This window comes from Myotis daubentonii, chromosome 19 (genome assembly GCF_963259705.1).
Source record: "Myotis daubentonii chromosome 19, mMyoDau2.1, whole genome shotgun sequence".
In the NCBI taxonomy this organism is placed as follows: Eukaryota; Metazoa; Chordata; class Mammalia; order Chiroptera; family Vespertilionidae; genus Myotis; species Myotis daubentonii.
In genome coordinates, this window is record NC_081858.1 from 9,491,563 (window position 1) to 9,505,478 (window position 13,916).

Sequence of the window (13,916 nt, forward strand, 5' to 3'; positions counted from 1 at the left end):
ACCCATTTGACAGAAGGGCAAGTCGCTGGCATGTGCACTTCCGGTTCTCCAAACTCCATTCATGAGTTGCAGCTAAAATTCTCCAAAGTGGGGGACCCTGCAGCCCCTGCTGGGCATGGTCTGAGGACCCCCTGCCAGGAGTTCCAGTCAATCCTCTGATCCAGGTCACTGGCTGCCCACATGACAAGGATTTCACTCATGGGCACGGCATGCCTCAGTGTTGCTTTCTGTCAAATGGGGCAACAAATTGTATCTTGAACCCTCCCTACCATGAGTTGGACGGGACTGGCAAAAACTGAACAGTCTGGGCCCTGGCTGGGTAGCTCAGTTGGAGTGTCGTCCCAGTGCGCCAACGTTGCAGGTCAATCCCTGGCCAGGGAACATGCAAGAAGCAACCAAATGAATGCATAAGGGGGTAGAACAGCAAACTGATCAATCTATCTATTTATCTATCTATCTGTCTGTCAAATCAATATATTTTTTAAAGAATTGAACTCTATGTGGCCAACAAGGACCAGTCCTTCCCCTGAGCCTGTCCTTACAGGTGGGGTGGGGGTGAAGGATGAGGTTGGGGTGAAATCTGGAGAAGGGGAGGGACATTGGAGAGCACCTAAGAGGAACACGTTAGAGAAGCATGCCTTTGGAATGTCCCCAGGAATGGTGTCACGCCCTCTGCCTGACACTTGGTAGGTGCCCTGCAAGTATTTACAGAAATCCAGCCGCCTCATGCTCCATCAGCCACATCCTCAGGCTGGGCCTGTCCATGCCTCTAGCCAGCGAGTCCCCCCAGCTCTGGCATCTTCCTCTCTTCCTCTCTCAGGAAGATTCAGCCTTCCCAGACCGGGGTGGGCTTCTGGCTGCGCCAGCCTGCCGCCTCGTTCTGCAGAGCATTGAAACCAGTCAAGCAACTGACATGTCATGGGACATGGAGCCGTGGCAAAGCGGTTAGAGGTCTGGCCCTGAGACTGGCTCTGCCACCCGCTTTGGGGGGACCTTAGGCACTTCCCTCTCCTCATCTTTCCTGGGAAGAAACTGAGGCTCAGAGACGAGCAGTGATTCATCCAAGTCGCACAGCTGCTAAGTGGCAGAGGAGAGGTTAGAACCCAGGTCTGTCTGGACTCAAAACCCAGTTTCCTCCCGCTCTGCCGCCTCTGCTCTGCCTCTGGGCCTGGACCGCCCTGGCAGGTAAAAAGGGAGCATCCCAGGCTGGGTGGGGCCACCTGGTGGCAGAGCCCAGCTCTCAGATGCTGTCTGAGCCCTGCATAAGCAAAGGTGGTGGGTGGACCTCCGGGCAGAGCCGGGGCCCCAGCCAAGCCCTCCGAACCCAAATCCAGATGCTAAGAAGGTGCCAGGGGGTTCCCAAGCAGCAGCCTAGACACGCCATGAGTTACAGGTGTACCCTTTATGCCTCCCACCCACTGGCTCTCAGACACTGATGGTCTCTTGGCTTCTCAGTGGGGGTTGGGGGAGCTGTGAGGCACCCCTGAGTTACACTCGATGTTACTCACAGGCCAGCTCTCACCTGGTGGAGCTCGTTTATTGAGCTCTTACTACATACAAGGCGCTGCGCTCAGGGCCTGGTGACTCGCATCAAACTCTCCTGCCCTCGGAAGGAGGGGGCACCATCGCCCCGTTACCTGATGAGGTAGAGGCGCTACCGTGCCACCTCCTGGGGACACCTGGGTGTTTGGAGCCACCTGGGCCAAGGTCGTGGTTCCCAAAGTGTGGTCTGGGCCGTCGGCAACAGCAGCAGCACCTGATTGCAATTTCCTCCATGACACAGGCAGCCTCCCTCTCCTGGCCCCTCCCGGGCAGGGCACCTGCAGTTCCTGAGGTCACGGGGCCCAGGCCGCCGCCGCCAGGGCTGAGCTCACGGGATCCGCAGCCTTGCCGTCTTGGACAGGCTCCTTTGGGTCACGGTCTCTCTTTAAGAAGACACTGACCTGCTTGGACCCTGAAGGCTCCCAGTTTCTGATCCGCCAGCGACTGCAGCGGCTCCCTCAATCGGCTCCTTCTCCCAGGAGGGCCGTGCGAGTGCCCTCGCTGTGGAAGGACTAGCTCCCGGGCCCCCTGCCCGGCTGGGCCAAGATACACAGCTCCCACCTTTCCGCCCAGCCATCTTGGAGAGAATGAGCCACTTTGTGGGCCCTGCCGGCAGCCCTGCCCGGGTGGTCCTGGCATCCCCGTGAGCCTGGCCTCCGGCAGCCCCGCCAGCTGGCCCGACACCGGGCTCTGGGGCCATGCACGCCCAGGGGAGGCCACATCCCCGCTCTCTCGTCAGAGGTCTGAGTCGTTCTAGCAGCGTCTGATGGTGGTTTTCAAAAACCTTATTTTACTTCTGTTCTGAAATGAAGTGATCGTATAGCCGAAGGAAAGGCATGTGGGGGGCAGGGGGGACTGCCCGCGCATGGCGAGCTGATGAAGAGAGACACCCCTCTCCCCTCTGCCTCGCGCTTTAAGAAACTGACGGCAACTTGGGGTTCTGTCCTCAGCTTTCCAGGAAGAGTTTTTCCCGACGTCACTTCCGTCAACCCCAAGTCCCCGGGTCCTGGAACGGGCCGGTTACCCCTTCTCCGCCATTAGACACTCGGTAGGTGCATGCCACTCTCTCCTGAATGGAATTTAGTAGCGTCTGTGACACAGGTGACCCTTCCCCGTCACCTTCCCGCCACACAATCTTTTTTTTTAACTCTTTTAAAAATATATATTTTTTTAAAAATTCTTTTTGTTTTATTACTTAAAGTATTACAAAGAGTAGTACATATGTCTCCTTTTTATTTTCCCCCTTGACCTTCCCCCGGCCTCCCCTACCCCCCAGTGTCTTGTGTCCATTGGTTATGCTTATATGCATGCATACAAGTCCTTCAGTTGATCTCTTACCCCCCCCCCCCCAACCTTCCTGGCCTTCCCGCTGCAGTTTGACAGTCTGTTCGAGGCTGCTCTGCCTCTGTATGTATTTTTGTTCATCAGTTTATAATGATCTTTATTATCCATGAATGAGTGAGATCATGTGGTATTTTTCTTTCACTGACTGGCTTATTTCACTTAGCAGAATGCTCTCCAGTTCCATCCATGCTGCTGCAAATGGTAAGAATTCCTTCTTTTTTACAGCAGCATAGTATTTCATTGTATAGATGTACCACAGTTTTCTAATCCACTCATCTGTTGTTGGACACTTAGGCTGTTTCCAAATCTTAGCTACCGTAAATTGTGCTGCTATGAACATAGGGGTGCATATATCCTTTCTGATTGGTGTTTCTGGTTTCTTGGGATATATTCCTAGAAGTGGGATCACTGGATCAAATGGGAGTTCCATTTTTAACGTTTTGAGGAAACTCCATACTGTCTTCCACAGTGGCTGCACCAGTCTGCATTCCCACCAGCAGCGCACGCATCCTCTCCAGCACTTGTCATTTGTTGATTTGTTGATGATAGCCATTCTGACAGGTGTGAGATGGTACCTCGTTGTTGTTTTGATTTGCGTCTCTCAGATGATTAGTGACTTGGAGCATGTTTTCATATGTCTCTTGGCTTTCTGAATGTCCTCTTTTGAAAAGTGTCTATTTAGGTCCTTTGCCCATTTTTTGATTGGATTGTTTATCTTCCTTTTGTAGTCAAGACAGTCTCTTCAATAAATGGTGTCGGGAAAATTGGACAGGTACATGCAAAAAAATGAAACTAGACCACCAACTTACACTATACACAAAAATAAACTCAAAATGGATAAAGGACTTAAATGTAAGACAGGAAACCATAAAAATTCTAGAAGAATCCAAAGGCAACAAAATCTCAGACATATGCCGAAGCAATTTCTTCACCGATACAGCTCCTAGGGCAGCCGTGGGCAAACTATGGCCCGCGGGCCGGATCCGGCCCGTTTGAAATGAATAAAACTAAAAAAAAAAAAAAAAGACCGTACCTTTTTATGTAATGATGTTTACTTTGAATTTATATTAGTTCACACAAACACTCCATCCATGCTTTTGTTCTGGCCCTCCGGTCCAGTTTAAGAACCCATTGTGGCCCTCGAGTCAAAAAGTTGGCCCACCCCTGTCCTAGGGCATTGGAAACTAAAGAGAAAATAAACAAATGGGACTACATCAAAATAAAAAGCTTCTGCACAGCAAAAGAAACCATCAACAAAACAACGAGAAAACCCACTGCGTGGGAAAACATATTTGCCAATGTCATATCTGATAAGGGCCTAATCTCCAAAATTTATAGGGAACTCATACAACTTAACAAAAGGAAGATAAACCATCCGCCAACAGTATCTCTTGTCGCTGTGACTGTTTGGCTGCGGCCACCCCCAGCGTAGCAGCCACCAGCATCTCACACCAGGATGGCCACGCTGGCTCCTCCCGGCCTCCCTGCCTCCATGCTGCCCCCTGCAGGTCACCCCTCAAAACAGCCGGGGAGGGCTCTTCGAAGTAAGTCCCCTCCAGGTACTGGTCTGTAAGTCCCCTGGGGATTGAACAAACAGCCTTTTGTGAACAGAAAGAAAGAGACGTTCAGTGAATTAGGACGAGAGGACGCCTGGCTCAGCCTGGTCACAAGGACACCCCCCACCCCCCCAACCCCCCCCACCCCCCCCCACCCCCTGCGAGCACGAGGCGTGAGGACAGAAGACTGCTCACCTCCCCCAGAGAGCAGGGCCGAGACAGGATGGCCACTCTCGCCATGGCCACTCCATGTGGTCCTGCAGGTTACAGCCCCGGACTTAGGCAAGAAAAGAAAAGAAAAGAAAAGAAAAGGCAAGCAGACTAGAAAGGGAGAAGTAAAACCGTGCCTCCTCACAGATGCCCGACCCCCTGGGGTACGCAGCCCCAAGAGTCCTGACTCGCAGCAGGTACCGATTTCTGTGGCCGATTTGAAGACATCGGAACGGTGTCCCCGAGTGTGCGGTGGGGAAGACGTGTGCAGAGCCGGCCTAGGAATCACGTCAGGTTCCAGAGGAGACACCCCCCCGCCCACCCGCCCCGTGGTTCTCCCTCCGAAAGCCCTGCTCCGACTTTCAGCAGCACGTGTCTGGCTCAGAGTTAACACTGAGTGACTATCCATCCAGGTGGGGGCTGCAAACACGGCCTCTGACTCCCAAGGCTCTAAGTGAAATCCGCCGTCCTCACTCCCGCCTCCGAGGCCCTGTGTGGCGCGGACCCTGCCACTCTCCAGCTGCTGCTTATGGTTCCTCCCTCCCTGCACACAGCCCTGTCCTTCCTTATCTTCCCCCGACGATCCAAGTTCTTCCCGCACCAGGGCCTTTGCACGTGCGCTTCCTCTCCCAGAATGCTGCCTTCACTCGGCTCGGTCTTGTCCCTTAGGTCTTCGTTGAATGCAGTGGGTCTCAAACCGGGAGAGATTTTGGTGGCCACAACTGGAGGGAAGCCACCAGCATCTAGGGAGTAGGGGCCGAGGATTCTTCTCAACATCCCGCGATGCCCCGGACAGCTCCCAGCCACGGAGAATTAGCAGCCCCGAATGTCAGGAGTGTAAGATGGAGACGCTCTGGCCGAATGTCAGGGCGCTCACCTTGCTAATGGAAGGAGGTTTTCCCGTTAGTCTTTCTCCTCGTGTCCCTCCAGCGCAATCTGGACCAGACCCACAGCAGCCAGCCCAGGGGATTTGAGGAGATACTCGGGTGCTCAGAACGCGCTACATGGCCCCGCGTCTGTCAGGTTCGCAGAAGCAGGGACTGACACGGAAGAGGTGTGTGCACGGGATTTATGAAGGAAGCGCCCTGGGGGAGCCCAAGGCGATGAAGCGAAGCAGAGGGGGAGCAGGAAGAGCCCGAAGGGCAAGGTCTCAGCAAAGCCCCAGCTTAGCCCGATCCTGTGGGGACTCAGGAGTGTAAATTATTACAGCTTGGCGATCGTCCACCTCCTTCCAGGCAGAGCAGCTGGGCTTCTGTACCCGTCCTGTCCCTCCAGTGCGATATCCGGGCGTCTTCCGTCGCCCACACCATCGGCCCTCCGGGCTGCAGGCCGGGCAGCTGGCGGCCTGGGAGCGGACCGCCAAGGATAGCGCAGGTGCGGCCGCCAGGCCGGGGGCGCTCACGGAAGCGAGAGGATGTTCGCACAGACACACCTGCGGGGTCGGGATGGAGCACTGACCATGCGCATCTGCAGGAAACCTGGGCCATCCCATGTGACTTTGCTGGTCTGCAAAGTGACAGGTCCTATGGGTGTGTCCCTCCCTCCCAGGGGCTGGCAGAACGGGAGCAGCATTGGTGAGCAGCTCCTGGGAGCTGGGCGAGGGGTGTGACGTCCGTGGGCGTTGTTGGTACCAAACCTTTGCCCGGAGCTTTTGCCACGCGTGCCCCTCCCGGCATAGAAGGAGACAGACTTTGCTCCTCCTCCTGATTTATGTTTCTACAGAGTTTGCGCATAAAAAGAACACCCGTACGTCAAGTCCACTTGGCTCCATCAGCTCCCAGGAGCTTCTTCGCTCCCGCGTGCAATCCTCTGCCTCTTTGAGCCGCCAGCCATCTCCAGGAGGCCTTTTACTTCACGGATGGATGGACGGATGGACGGACAGACGAGGTTGGAAGTGGCTGAGAACTTCTGGAAGTTGTTTCCAAAATTCTATGTGGAACTGGGTTTTCAAAGTGAGATCTGTGGGTACCCAGGGGGCCCGAGACCCAAAACACATGGAAGGTAGAGGGTAGACATTCCCCTGGCTGCAGCATTGAATGTTCTGTTTCACTGTGTTTATTGGTTTGCTCAGGCTGCCATAACGCAATGCCGCAACGCGCGGGACTTAGAAATTTACTCTCCCGGTTCCAGAGGCTGGAGTCCAAGATCAAGGTGTCGGCGGGTGGTTCCTTCTGAGGCTGAGCGAGGAGGTTGGCGCCTCGCCTGTCCCTGGCTCCCGGTGGCTTGCGGGCAATCTTTGGAGCTCCTGGCTGGAGGGTGTTTCGCCCTGACCTCTGCCTGCACCTTCCCGGGCTGTTCGTGTCTCCCCCTCCCCCCATGTGCAGCTCTGTTCCCAAAGGCCCCCCTTTTTATAAGGATGCCGGTCCTATTGGGCTAGGGGCCACCCTGCGCCAGTATGACCTCTGCAACGACCCTATTTCCAAAAAGGTCAGGATTTCAAGATAAGAATATTCGGGAAACTCAATTCCCTGCCCCTCACTCCTGCTCCCTGGGCTCACCTGCCTGCACAGGAGCCCTTGCCTCAAGCTCTGGTTCAGACCTGGGCTACGATGTTCCGCAGGTGATGGCGACAGGGGAACAGGGGTGGCCTTCTCCCTGGTGCCATCAGCACGTCCCCTGTGGGCCCTGATGAAGTTCTTAGGAGGGAGAGAGAAGTGGGAGGTGAGAGCAGGAGGCGCGGGGACTGGGCCATCCGGGCCCAGGGACAAGCCACTAGGACAGCCTGTTCCCCAGAAGCCCCGGATGTCACACACTGTTGTTTGTAAACTTGCTTCCCTGACACCCCATCTCCCGCAAATTAGAAAAGCGCTCCCTGCTCCCGAGCAGCAGGAGTGCACAGTCCTGTGGCCACAGCTCGAAGCTTTGACACTTTGCCAGTTACTCAGAGGCTCTGCACCTCGGTTTTCTCATCTGTAAAATGGGGTCGTCGCAGAGCTGGCCTCAGAGTGTGGGTGAAGGTTCATGTGGGGTCAGTGCTGCAGGCGGCTTCCTGCCCTGCCTAGTTCCCAGTGAGTGGCAACCAAGAAAAACATAGGCCAGTAGTTTCCACGGAGGGGGCGTGGCCAGGGGCGTGGCCAGAAGGGGCGTGACCGGAAGGGGGCGTGCATTGACATTTCCTGGGGCTGAGAACCTGCTGCTGGTGTCCTGGCTGTGACAGCTCAGGGCGCTGACCCGCACCCTCTCCTGCATGTGTTACACTTTATTTAAAAAACATGTTCTTACTGATTTTGACAGAGAGAAGAAGGGAGAAGGATAGAGAGAAACATCGATGAGAGAGGACCATCATCGATTGGCTGCCTCCTGCACACCCCCTACTCGGGATACAGCCTGCAACCTGGGCATGTGCCCTGACTGGGAATCGAACCAGTGACCTCTTGGCTCCTGGGTCAATGCTCAGCCACTGAGCCATGCTGGCTGGGCTGCGTGTTATACTGTAATGAGACATTCGAAGCCAGAAAGTACTAACATTGCCCATTGCTGCTGGTGGCGGCGTCATGGAACCCAGCCTGCGGAGGAGGTGGGAGAATTCTCGGCCTCAGTGAACAACCCTGTAAGCAGTAGCCCAGCCCTCCCATTTAGGGTTTGGGGTACCTCCCAGGTGGGCTGGTTCCTGGGTGCATGACTCCCCATCTCCAGACCTCAGTTTCCCCACGGGTCACATGGAAAGAAATCCCCCTTGCCTAATTGCAGTGTCTCATCCTGGCTCCCCATTTTACTGATGGGGAAACTGAGGCCCCAAACAGTTCATTACAACGGAGGAGGTACTACTATTCTTAGAATGGCCCTAACTGCCCTGGCCGGTAGCTCAGTGGTTAGAACATTGACCCACACACCCAGGGTCACGGGTTCAAGTCCCAGTCAAGGGCATGTACCTGGGTTGCAGGTTGGATCCCTGACCCCAGTTGGGGCACTAGTGGGGGGCAACCGATGTGTCTCACATCGCTGTTTCTCTCTCACTCTCTCTCTCCCCATCCCTCTCTCCCTCCCACTCTCTCTAAAATTCAGTGGAAAAAATATCCTCTGGTTTTTTAAAGCAAAGAATGTCCTCAAGGGCACAGTGACACCGGCTGGCCTGTATGCGCTCCGGGGACCAGGCACCCCCGTCCTCGCTCATCCCATCCTCCCTTCGAACGCCCATTGTGCGGAGGAGGAAACTGAGGCACCAGGGAGTCAGAGCCACAGAAGCTAGGCTCCTGCTCCTGCCTGCCCTTAGCGCCAGGCCCCGCGGATGGGGGGGATGCTCCTGGCTTCCCCCCTCCCCGCCCCCCCCGCCTCCCCCTCCCCCTCCCGAGCATTAGCCGGGCTGGGCCCCGGCCAAGTCTCAGCTGTCACAGCGATCCCACCTTTGATCACCAGTCAGCGTGCTTGAAGTGCCGAGTCTCCCAGATGTTGGGCTGATCAAAGGCAGCTGTTGCCCGGACCCTCCCCAGAGCACGAGATTATGGACGCGGGCTGGAGGGAGGCGGGCGCGGGGAGGGGCAGGCACGTGACGGATGGAGCGGCGGCCAGCGGGGCGGGGCGAGGCGGGGCGCGGCGGGGCGCAGGGGCCGCAGGTTGAAGAAGGACCAGGTTCCCCCAGCGCTGGACAGAGAACCTGATGCCTAGAACACATACGCCATGGGCCTCACTTCAACTCGCAGCTACAGGGACCCTCCCACCCAGATCCGCAGCCAAATCTCAGAGATTAAGCTCATTATGTCATGAATAATGACATCATTCTTTCCCATGACATCTCCACGCCACGGACGCTGGTTTTTCTTGCAGGTCGTCAAGAGCTGAATTTTATATTTCCAATTAATTAAAACCTCGGAGATGAAGCAAAGTGTATACATAATGGTGGGAGTCTTGAGTTTCCAGCAGTTACAGGAAGGGGGTGGGGGGGTGCGGGAAGGGCTACACCGGAAACCTGCGGTGGTCTTTGCCTTTTATCCTCATTCATTGATTCAACAAAATGCATGGGCATTGTTCTCCAATAATAGTGCCTAAGGTTTGTTAAGTGCTTGTTGGACTCAGAAACAGCTTGTCTCTATTCGCACTATTAATATACGCTATTTTTATAATAAAGAGATTTTTCAAATGTAAGCAAAATATTAAATGGCGGATACCAATTTTCTAAAAGACATGACATAACTACGTAAGGGATAGATGATAGAGATAGAGACAGATAGATACACCGTCAAGATAGAACGCTAAAAAAAAAAAAAGCACTGATGGCCCGGCGGGCATGGCTCAATGGTTGAGTGTTGACCTATGAACCAGGAGGTCACGGTTCAATTCCCGTTCAGGGCATGTGCCTGGGTTTCAGGCTCAATCCCCAGTGGGGGGCGTGCAGGAGGCAGCGGATCAATGATTCTCTCTCATCACTGATGTTTCTATCTTTCTCTCCCTCTCCCTTCCTCTCTGAAATCAATAAAAAAAAAAAATCCTATATATTTTAAAAGTGTTGATGTACACAAGAGCCCCAGCACCTGCAACTTGATTGGCAGGTGGCTAATCGCACCCCCGCCCCTTGCCTCAGTTTCCATTTCCTGTGGAGAAACAGAAATGCCTGGAGTGTGAGAACGGCTCCGGTTCCCACCCTCAAACCCCATGGTTACAAGCTCTAACCGGACCTGGGATGATGGCGGCTCCCTTTTCTGAGTGTGTGGCCGGGCCAAGCCTTTGAATACATTTTCTCTAACCCTCTCAACACCGACGCAGCAAACACTGTCCTGACTTTACCAGCTGAGGAACCCGAAGGCAGGGGTGCGCAGGCGCGGCTCTTGCCAGCTCTTGGGAGCGGACTATTCAATTTTCAGGAATTTTGTGCATCGGTTGTTAAACAAGGCCATTATTAACAATTAAATTGTGTAAACTTACAATTAAATAGGTTATATTAAAAATCAAGGAAATGCTCAAAACTTCCCCCTCTCTCATGGTTTTACTGCCCTTTTATCTATGCTCTAGAGCAGCGGTTCTCAACCTGTGGGTCGCGACCCCTTTGGGGGTCGAACGACCTTTTCACAGGGGTCACCTAAGACATTTGAAAAACACATATATAATTACATATTGTTTTTGTGATTAATCACGATGCTTTAATTATGTTCAGTTTGTAACAATGAAAATACTTCCTGCATAGAATACTTCCTGAGGAACTGTATTAAAGGGTCCGGCATCAGGAAGGTTGAGAACCGCTGCTCTAGAGGTTGCTTCTGGCTGGTGGGATGCTACCTTGTGTTTATAGAAATAAGCCACGGCGGGGGCATTGACACCAGGGAAATGGGCAAATGCCTCAGAGCCAAGGTACCAAGTCTCCCAGGTACGTAAAGAAAGAAAATGCTAGTTTCCTTGAAGCGAATCGAACCCTGTCCTGGCGATGTGACGAGCTTTAAACAAGGTGCATCCTCGCTGCACTCTGCCCGGGAGATGGACGCTGCTTCCCGGACACACAGCTGAGACTCGGTGCTGGTGAGGATCATGGCTCTTCATTGAGCACTTACTGTATGCCAGGGTGCATGCAGAGCCCTGTAAGAACGTTATCTCCCCCATTCCCCACAACACATGTTTGGGCATTTAACACGTTTGGGAAGACCCACCCCCTTCATTCTCCCGTTCCCCTAGTCGAGGCCCCAAGGTTACACGTCACCCTTGGGAATAGGAGGTGCCCTGACGCACAGCTAACAGTGCCCCGCCTGCTCCTCCTGGCCTTGCAGGACCCGTCCTCCTCCCCAAACACTATTTCCTCAGACACAAGAGCAGGTGCAGGACGTCACTGCCCGTCGTGAGGAAGTCCAGCGCCCGTCCTGGTGCCAGCAGCTGACTCCCACGGCCACGGGGTTGGAGGTCAGGTCGACCCCATCCCCAATCGAGATGTGGCAACGCAAGGTCAAGGCCCAGCGTGCTCGGACCCACACTTCAGTTCATCCTCGTGGTCCCCGTTTCCTCTATGACCCGGCTCCCCAAGCGTCTCGGCCCTCACATGCCGAGGCCCCCACCCTCTGCCCTGCACTCAGGGTGCTCTTCCCCGAATCGTCTCCTCCTTCCAGCGCCACTCTGGGGCCTCCTTCTCACTTCCTCTGGGTTTCTCCCTCCTGACCCACCCGGGCAGGTGAGGGCCTGCTCCCTGGCCCCCAGGCTCTCCGAGAAACCGCAGGAGGGAGCATTTAACATCTCTAGTGAGCAGCAAGCTGGGTAGCAACCCCTCCAAAGACTTGGACCCAAGCAGAGGGAGTATGTCTTGGAGACAACTGGTCTACCGCACTGCCGCGCACGGCTGAGCGTCACCTCTGCTTCGCCCTCTCGCCAGCGGGCCCACACGGCCTCTCTCCAGCTCTACCGCTTGAAGGTGGGAGCCGTGTCCCTCTGGAGGTAGGAACCACGTCCCACTGTCTCGGTCAATATTTCCTGCGTGTCAAAGGGACTCCAGCTTCCCTGGTTACCAGCTGTTCTGGGCTCGTTGGTGAAATGGGTCAATAGACGTAGCTGCCTGTGGTTTGGCATCAGAGGGACAAAGAGCTTAGCCTGATCCCCATCAGCCAGGGGGGGTGTTTATTATGACTTTGCGTGGTTCGTTTCCTGGGCTTGTTGGCTGAAAGAAGTCCTTTCCAGGGAAAGAGAGTGGGCGTGAGCGGCATGGGTGCCAGCGAGGGAGCCCAGGCTCGGCCGCGTGCTCCCGGGCTGGAGTCTCCTCCCCCCTCCGTCCTGCCCCTAAGAGCATGAGACCAACGGGGGGGCTGATCAATCACTAGGACTTTAAAGGCCGCTGGGCTCTCATGCCCGTGTCCTCCCAATGTTTCTCTTAGCTGCGTGCTAACACCCGTTTGTTTAGGGCTCGCAGCAAATACATCTTGGCGAGGACTTTGATCGCTGGCAGCTGTGTACGTGTGAGTGAGGCGGAGTCCCAGGGGCAGACAGAGCCTGGGAAGGAGGCGGGCTGGCCTTGCCTCTCTTATGCCCTCTGGGTCCGGCCCTTCATCCCCCGCGCCCCACCCCAGCGTGCTGCCCTTGGAGGCAGAAGCAAGAGCAAGAGCCCCTGGCTCCAAAGTCACAGAGTCCTGGGTTCCAACCAGAATCTCTTACTTTCCAGCTGTGTGACCTGGGGCAAGTCATTCAACCTCTCTGGGCATTCCTTTCCTCGTCTGTTAAAAGGGCATTAGAATAGTTCTGGAAGCCAGTAGCTTGCCCAGGAATAAATAAGATCCTGCCCTAAAGCACTTGGAGTGAGGGAGGAACTTACATGTTCGAAGGAGCAAGCATTTTGGTTCTGTTTGCTAGAAAGTCACCACCGCATTGCCATTAAAGCACAGACAGGTGCCGGGTGCCACCCCGAGGGTCCTGCTGTGTGACCTTGGGCACGTCACTTCCCCTCTTGGAGCCTCAGTCTCCTCATCTGTAAAATGGAAAGCATGACAGCACCTCCCTAATGGGGAAGCGAATGGGAACGTGATGAAGGCGGGACTTTAAAGTGCTAGGGCAGCGCTCAGCACATGTGATCTTCACCCCCATGGTGTCTACAGAGTAGCACCGCCCTCACCTCGCTGAGCGGCTCCTATCGGATAATAATAGCCCAGATTTGGGGAGGCACTGGGTGAGACCACGTGGGAAGAGCCCGGCCTTAAGGTGCCTCCGTGAAGACAGATGATGTGGTGGGTCATGGGGTCATTTAGTTCAACTTTTCCTCAGTTTCTCCAAGCCCGGGCCGCAGGACACCGTCCCCCACCCAGGATTCAGACGTGCGGCCCTCTCCGCAGCCGGTGGAAGCGACATCTCTCCCAGCCTTGCTGAGAAGGCCCCCTCTGGCCGAGTAGCGTGCTCCATCGGGACCACGCAGGAGGGCAGGGCTTCCGACGGTTTCCGCTCCCTTCAGCGTCAGGGGCGGCGAGCGGGAGAGTCTTCCAGGCTGCCTCAGAGCCGAATGCGAGGGAGGACCCAACTCGTGCCTCTCCATCCCCAGTGCCGCCCTCCTCGTCCAAGCTACCACCCCCTCTCACTGCATAACCATGGCAGCCTCCTCCATGGCCTCCTTGTGCAGAAAGACCCAACACCCGTTCTTGTCTGCTCCATTCCTAGGACTCTGGCAATGGTGCACCTGCAGAACTACACTTCCCAGCATCCCTTGCAGCTAAAGAGAGCCTTGGGTTCTGGCTACTGGCACGTTGTTGGGAGACTTCTGTTGGTCAGACCTTTAAGGGCACCTGAGTCACCGGCAAAGATAAAGGAGAGGGAGCAGGAGGAGGCGGGAGACCCTCCAGGTCAGGATACAGGCCGGGCACTTGGGAAGAAAGC